This window comes from Nannospalax galili, unplaced genomic scaffold (genome assembly GCF_000622305.1).
Source record: "Nannospalax galili isolate Female #2095 unplaced genomic scaffold, S.galili_v1.0 scaffold373, whole genome shotgun sequence".
Classification (NCBI taxonomy): domain Eukaryota; kingdom Metazoa; phylum Chordata; class Mammalia; order Rodentia; family Spalacidae; genus Nannospalax; species Nannospalax galili.
In genome coordinates, this window is record NW_008332085.1 from 34635 (window position 1) to 43018 (window position 8384).

The window sequence follows — 8384 nt, forward strand, 5'->3', positions numbered from 1 at the left end:
CAACTTGGATTTTCATTAATGTTTCATAGCAACAGTGTTTTATGGTTTTCAGTAGTATAATTGTTGTAAGAGAAGAGGGCAGAATTTATGGATGGATTAGAAATTGTTAGAGGATGAGGAAAAGATGATGGGGGTGAAGCTCAAGGCCCAGATTTCTGTTTCCTCTTCAGTTGTGCAGAGGATCCAACAGTCTTGACCATAGTAGTTAGGGCATTCCACCCCTGAGCAATGTGCCCAGCCCCTGGATGCCTAGATTTCTATTTGAGCTGCAGATTAGAAAGGAACAAGTCCTAGATCTGATTCAAAAGATTCAACTTGATGTTGGAGATGTAGCTCAGTGGTAGGGCACCTGCCTAGAATCCCCCAGTGAGGTTCTGGGGGCCTGGCTCAGTGTTAGAGGACCTGCCTGGAATCCTCCAGTTGGGGGTTGTGGGTGTGGCTCAGTGGTAGAGGACCTGCCTGGAATCCTCCAGTTGGGGGTTGTGGGTGTGGCTCAGTGGTAGAGGACCTGCCTGGAATCCTCCAGTTGGGGGTTGTGGGTGTGGCTCAGTGGTAGAGGACCTGCCTAGAATCCTCCAGTTGGGGGTTGTGGGTGTGGCTCAGTGGTAGAGGACCTGCCTAGAATCCTCCAGTTGGGGGTTGTGGGTGTGGCTCAGTGGTAGAGGACCTGCCTGGAATCCTCCAGTTGGGGGTTGTGGGTGTGGCTCAGTGGTAGAGGACCTGCCTGGAATCCTCCAGTTGGGGGTTGTGGGCCTGGCTCAGTGTTAGAGGACCTGCCTAGAATCTACCCTGCAGGAGCTGGGGATGGAGCGCTGTTGTAGAGTGCTTGCCTAGCATGTGCAAGGCCTTGAGTTCAATCTTAGGTAAAGAAAAAAAAAAAAAGATCCAATCTCAGCTGGGCTTGGTGGTACACGCCTTTAATCCCAGCACTCAGGAGACTTGGGTCTCTTGAGTTTAAGGCCAGCCTGGTCTAGATAATGAGTTCCATGCTAACTGGGGCTACAGGGAGACCCCGTCTCAAAAAGACAAAAAAAAAAAAAAAAAAAAAAAGCGCGCGTGCGATAGAGAGATCCAATCTCAAATTGGGCACAATGTTTCATGTCTATAGCCCCAGAACCTGGAAGCTGTGGCAGGAGGATTGCCATGGGTTTCAGACCAGTCTGACCCTGGAGCCTGTGTATGATTGTCACATTCCCACCTGTCATATTCCCATCCTTCAGGGTCTTTGGGTCAGAAACCCAGGGAAGGCCACTTTGATCTGCAGCTGGGGACTCCTCCTGGCCTGAAGGACTGTTCTCTTTCGGTGGCCTGTCCATCTCTCCATTTGAGCCTCAGCAGGGTGGAGCCTCCTGACAGGTGTTTTAGCTTCAGATGTACCCCCACCCCGTGCTGTCACTCTGGCTCTTCAGGCTAATGAGATCTGCTTTGATTCTCCTGCTGGCCCAGCAGCCCTAATCTTTCCTTGGGTGGGTGGGGTGGGGGGGACTTGCGAAAGGGGAAAGAAAGGGCCCCTTGGTGACACTCAGTGACCTGGCACAAGCAGGGATTATGGAATGTGCGTGTGGCTGTGTGTATTTACGTGTGTCCTGGTGTTCAGGGAAGTGGAACAGACCCTCCTGGGGACAAGGGCTCAGGGAGATATTGAAGAGACGTGGTGGGGGAGGGTGAGGGGACACAGAGAGGAAAACCGAGGGAGGTAAAATGGAAAGCATGGAGCTATTAGGGAAGGGGAGAGAGAGAGAGAGAGAGAGAGAGAGAGAGAGAGAGAGAGAGAGAGAGAGAAATAGGCAATTAGACACAGAATTAGAGATAAAAAGAGACAGAGTCAGAGAGACACAGAGAGATACAGAGATACAGAGATAGAGACAAAGAAGGATTAGAGACAGAGATAGACAGAGCCTGACAGAGACACAGAGACATAGAGATAGAGAAGACAGAGACAGAAGCACTGAGACACAGAGAGACCAACAGAGAGCAGAGAGAGAATCAGAGAGACAGAGACTGAGACAGAGTCAGAGAAGACAGAGAGATAGAAACAGTGATAGGGAGAGATAGGCAGAGAAAGACAGAGACAAAGAGACACAGACAGAGACACAGTCAGAGACAGAGACACAGAAGGAGGATGGAGAGATGGAGAGATTAACGAAGGAAAATCAGTAAAGACAGGGACACATGGGCTGATAGGGAGAAATGTCACAGCCTAAGGCCCAAGGAGGCACAGAGACCCAAAACAGGAAGGGAATAAAGAGGAGGAAGAGGAAACAGAGATCTCAGAGAGACTAAGATGAAGGCAAAGGCAGAGGAAAAAGAGAAACTGAGGCAGGAAAAAGAGAACCAGGAGGCAGCACAAGTTTGAACTAGTTTACAGAAAGACAGCCATCCAGACTTGGGTGCAGGTCTGCCAACCCAGCTACACAGGAGGCTGGGTCAGGAGAACCGCAAGTTCACTCTGGGCTACAGAGAGAGCGACTTGAGAGGAATCCAGAGAGGGGAGAAACACTATATTCTGTTTGCTCTTAAAAAAAAACTATCATCTATCATCTATCTATCTATCACTATCTATCTATCTATCTATCTATCTATCGATCTATCTATCTATCTATCTATGTATCTATCAATCATCTGTCTATCATCTATCTATATCTATCATCTATCTATCTATCTATCTATGTATCTTTCAATCATCTATCTATCATCTATCTATATCTATCATCTATCTATCTATCTATCTATCTATCTATCATCTATTTATGTATCTATTTATCTGTCATCTATCTATATGCTGAGTGCGGTGGTTCATGCCTTTAATTTTGGCACTTGGGAGGCAGAGGCAGGCAGATCTCAGAGTTCAAGTCCAGCCTGGTCTACATAGTGAGTTCCAGGCCAGCTGGGTCTACAGGGAGACCCTGTCTCAAAAAGACCAAAAAAGCAAAAATTTTTATTTATGTAGTGTGTGTGCGTGCATGTGTGTGTGTGTGTGTGTGTGTGTGTGTGTGTGTGTGCCTTGTGTGTAGTGTACAAGTGCCCACAAGGCCAGAAAAGGGTGTCAGAGTCCCTGAGGCTAGAGTAACAGACAGTTGTTAGTTGCCATATGGGTGCTGGAAACTGAACTTGGCTTCTCTGGAAGAACAGCAAGCTCTCTTGACCACTGAGCCATCTCTCCAGCCTCTCTCTTTGCTATTTGATGTATTTCTTGGGACAGTAGCTGCAGCTGGAGGGACATCAGTTAGACCCAAGGAAAGACTTCTCTAAGGAGTGGGGGCTCTTGGTCTCAGTCAGGAGCTGAGCCTTTCTTCCCTTCCTCATCAGCTCTAATTGCCAAGATGTCACTGGAGAGACAGAGGAGGATTAAGCAGCTGGTGCTCTTCCCCGAGCCAGTGTCACCTCCTGTTGCCTAGTCTGTCCCCCACCTTGGCTGGGATTACCCTTCCAGATCCAGGCCATGGCAGATGACATCACTCTCAGCCTGAGCTTAAAGTCGGCCCATGTGAGGGGACCTACTTCCTCCAACTGCTGCTCTGCTGACACTTGCCAGGACTGGGGCCACCAGGACAGTCCCCGTCTCTCCTTTCTGAAGGTGAGTCTCTGTAGAGAAGACTGAGAGGACAGAGGAAGGGAGAGGGACACAGAGACAGGGACAGAGAGATGGTGGGGCAGGAAGAGAGAGAAAGGGTTGTTCTTGGAGCTTGGTGTGTGGTCTGACGAAAAGATGGGTCTAATATTTTCTGAACAGTTAACATGGGTAGAGATTCTGTCCCTGTGTGTTGGGATACAGGCCAGCCAGGACCACAGTAGGACAGAGTGAGGTTAGACCAGTTGGGGACCATGGCACTGATCATGGGGACCCATGGGTTCCTTGAGGTTGAATTTGACTCATGTATTCATTGATGCCTCTCTCTCTCTCTCTCTCTCTCTCTCTCTCTCTCTCTCTCTCTCCCCCCCCCACTTTCTCTGCTTGTGGAGGCTAGAGACTGATATTGGGTGTTTTCTTGATCACTCCCCACTTGAGTTTTGTTTGTTTTTGAGACAAGGTCTCACTATGTAGCCCTGGCTGGCCTGGAACTTGCAATGTAGACCAGGCTGGCCTCAAATGCACAGGACTCTCCTTGCCTCTGCCTCCTAAGTGCTGGGATTTAAGGCATGCACCATCACATCTGGCTTCCATTTAATTCTGAGGCAGTCTCCCACTCAATCTCCCTGTTTTGGTGAGGCTGGCGGGTCAGCAAGCCTGTGGATCGGCTTGTCTTCACTCCCCCAGCACTGGGGGTACAGACATGTGTCACTGCTGTGCCCAACCTTTACTTGGGTGCTGGGGATCCGAACTCAGATCTTCTTGCTCACAGACCATGCACTTTACTTCCTGAGCCATCTTCTCACTCCCCACAACATTTTATTTTAATTTATTTTTTTTGAGACAGGGACTTATGGAGTGCAGGCTGACCTTGAACTTGCTATGTAGTCAAGGCTAGCCTTGAACTCCTGATCCTTCTGTGTTCACCTTCTGAGTGCTGGGGTGATCGGTGTGACCCAACACATCCATCTTGTATTTTCTTCACTTCTTGTCACTCTTTGAATTTTCTTTTTCTTTTCTTTTTTTTTTTTTTTTTTTTTTTTTTTTTTTTTTTCCTTTTTTAATTTTTTTTTTTTTTTGTCTATTTTTGAGACAGGGTCTCCTTGTAGCCCCAGCTGTTCTGGAACTCACTACATAGACCAGACTGGTCTTGAACTCACAAAGATCCGCCTGCCTCTGCTTCCCAAGTCCAAGTCCTGGGATTAAAGGCGTGCACCACCACGCCAGGCTGAATTTTCTTTTTAAATTTTGTATACACTTATTTGTGTGTGTGTGTGTGTGTGTGTGTGTGTCAGTGCCATGGCTCTCCTGTGAAAGTCAGAGGAAAATTTGAAAGAGTTGCTTCTCAGTCCAGCATGGTGGTACAGCCTTTAATCCCAGTACTCAGGAGGCAGAGGCAGGCGGATCTCTATGAGTTCAAGGTCAGTAGCCTGGACTACATAGGGAGTTCCAGGCCAGCTGGGGCTATAGGGAGACCCTGTCTCAAAAAGACAAAAAAAAAAAAAAAAGTTGGTTTTCTCCTTTCATGTGGATCCCGGGGATTGAACTCAGGTCAGGTCGTCAGATTTGTCAGCAAGCACCTTTACTCACTGAACCATCTTGCTGGCCCCTGAAATTTTCTTTCCATTGTACATTTATCCATGCATAGATAACTTTGAAGAACCTTGATTTCTTCCTACCATGTGGCATTTGATTGGGATTTCTCTAAATAGTTGTCAAATAGGTTGATGGAAGAGTGACAGGAAGTAGGGAGGAGTTGGGGGTGAATATGATCCAAACACATTATGTGAAAATTTCAAAGAATTAATAAAAATATTTAAAAAACGTATGCAGGTATAATAATAATAAATAATAATAATAACAACAACAACAAAAGGAAAGAGTCAAAGAAGCTTGATGTGTGGTGCCTGTGATCCCAGCACACAGGAGGCTGAGGCAGGAGGTTCTTGAACCTGAAGCAGCCTAGACTATATAATGAGTTCAAGGCCAGCCTGCCCAGTTTCAAAAACACAAACTAGCCCGGCGTGGTGGCACACACCTGTAGTCCCAGCACTTGGGAGGCAGAGGCAGGTGGATCTCTGTGCGTTCAAGGCCAGCCTGGTCTACATAGTGAGTTCCAGGACAGCTGGGGCTACAGGGAGACCCTATCTCAAAAACCAAAAACAAACGAAAAAAAACCAAACCAAACCAAAACAAAAAAACCCCACAAACTAGACAGGTGTGCTGGCGCAAGCCTTTAATCACAGCACTTGGTAGGCAAAGGCAGGCTGATCTTTGTGAGTTCGAGGCCAGCTGGGGACTATATAGTGAGTTCAAAGCCAGCTGGGGATACAGAGAGACCCTATCTCAAAAAGACAGACAACTAAAAAATTATGTGGGGCTAGAGACATGGCCCAGCAGTTAAGAGCACTTGCTACTCTTGCAGAGGACCTGGGTTCGATTCCCAGCACCCAACATCCCTCTGTAACTCCAGTTTCATGGGATTCAACAGCCTCTTCTGGTCTCTGTGGGAATTGCATGCATGTGGTGCACTTATGTGCAGGCAAAAAACACACGCAAAATAAAAATAAATAAAAATCTAAAAAATTATGTGTCTGTGTCTGAGTATGGTTATGTGTGAGTGTAGGTACCTGTGAAGGTCAGAGGCATCTGATCCCCTGGAACTGGAGTTGCAGGCAGTTGTGAGCCACTTGACATGGATGCTGGGACTCAAACTCAAGTCCTTCACAGGAGTAGTATGTGCTCTTAACCACTGAACAATCTCTCTAGCACCATAACAAGTACAAATATGTACTTATTTTCCTTTCTTGTTTTTTAAAATATTTTATTATTTTTATTTTATGTGTATGAGTATTGCCTGAATGTATGTGAGTGCACCCATGTCGTGCAGTGCCACAGAGGTCAGAAGAGAGCTTTGGATTTCTCTGGAACTGGAGTTAAGGACGGTTTGTAGCCACCATGTGGGTGCTGGGAATCGAACCCGGGTCCTCTGCAAGAGCAGTCGGTGCTCTTAACCACTGAGCCAACTCTCCAGCCCCATATATACTTATTTTCATTTTATATTTATTTTGAAGAAAAAGACCAATAAAAGCAGCAAGTTGTGCCTCAGTAGCAGCATCAGCTGTTCTAATTCTGCAGTCAATCCAAACGAAATGAGAGACATCTAGCATGCACCATTAAAAAATAACGTGGGGGCTGGAGAGATGGCTAGCGGTTAAGAGCACTGACTGCTCTTGCAGAGGAACCGGGTTCGATTCCTAGCACCCACATGGCATCTATAAACCATCCTTAACTCCAGTTTCAGGGGACTCTGAAGCCCTCTTCTGACCTCCACAGCATTGCACGACATGGGTGCATGCACATACATGCAGGCAATACTCTCGTACACATAAAATAAAAATAATTAATAAAATAGCAAAAAAAAAAGTGAAAAAGAAATTTCCAGGCACAGCAAAGTTCTGTTACAGTTGTAGTACCTGCTATCATTTCTGTTTTATTTATTTTTTGAACAGAGTCTTTTAAAAACATTTTTATTTTATGCGTATGAGCATATCTCCTGCATGTATGTTAAGGGACTCACTGGTGTTGTACAATGCCTATGGAGGCCAGAAGAGGGTGTTGGAAATACAGAGGGTTGTTATCTGCCATATTGACTAGGCAGGTTGGCTACTGAACTCTGGGGATCCACCTGCTTCTGCTGCTCCCCAGTACTGGAGTTACAGGCAGGCATAGCCATGCCTGGCTTTTTATGTGGGTACTGGGGATTTGAACTCTGGTCCTTATGCTTTTGCAGTAAGCACCCTTAACCACAGAACAATCTATTCTACCCCCACTTTCCCTCTTTTTTTTGAGACCAGGTCTCATGTATCCCAGGCTAGTCTCCGACTTGATAGATAGCCTAGAATGACCTTGAACTGCTGATCCTCCTGCCTCTACCTTCTGAGTTGGGGAAGGAACCCAGGGCTACATGCATGCTAGGCAAGCACTGTACCAACCAAGACTCAGCCCCAGATCCTGCTGTTGTTTTTGGAACAAAGTCTGTAATGTAGCTCTGGCTGGCCTGGAATTGCTTATGAAGTCAGGCTTTCCTCAGACTCGAAGGAATCCTCCTGCCTTAGCCTCCCGAGTCCTGGGATGACAGGTATGAGCCTGCACACTTAGTGGTCAAACAGATTTGGAGGAAAGGGCACCCAGGAGTGGGTTAGCAGGGTGGCTCTGGCTCAGGGTATCTCATGAGGGTGCTGTCAGATGTTGATGGGGACCGAACTCACTTGACTGAGGCCGGGAACCGCTTCCAGGACAGCTCCTTCCCACAGCTGTTGGCAGGAGGTCTCAGCTCAGCCACACAGGCCATTCAGGACTGCCTGAGCTTGCTCAGTGAGAGAGCCATCTTTAAATGCATATACATATACACACATACATACAAATACATATACATACATATACACTCATATATACATATACACACATACATATACATACATATACATATACATACATATACATATACACATACATATACATATACATATACACACATACATATACACATATATACATATACATATATATATGGTGTTGTAGGGAATGCTAAGGATTGAACCCCAGTTTTTTTGAGACAGGATTTCAGTAGTAGCCCTGGCTGGCCTGGAACTCATGTAGACCAGGCTGGCCTCAAACTCACAGAGATTTGCCTGCTTCTGTCTGCCTCCTGAGTGCTAGAATTAAAGGTGTATGTCACACTGTCTGGACCCAATTAAAATTATACATTTATTTATTTATTTATTTATTTATTTATTTATTTATTTATTTA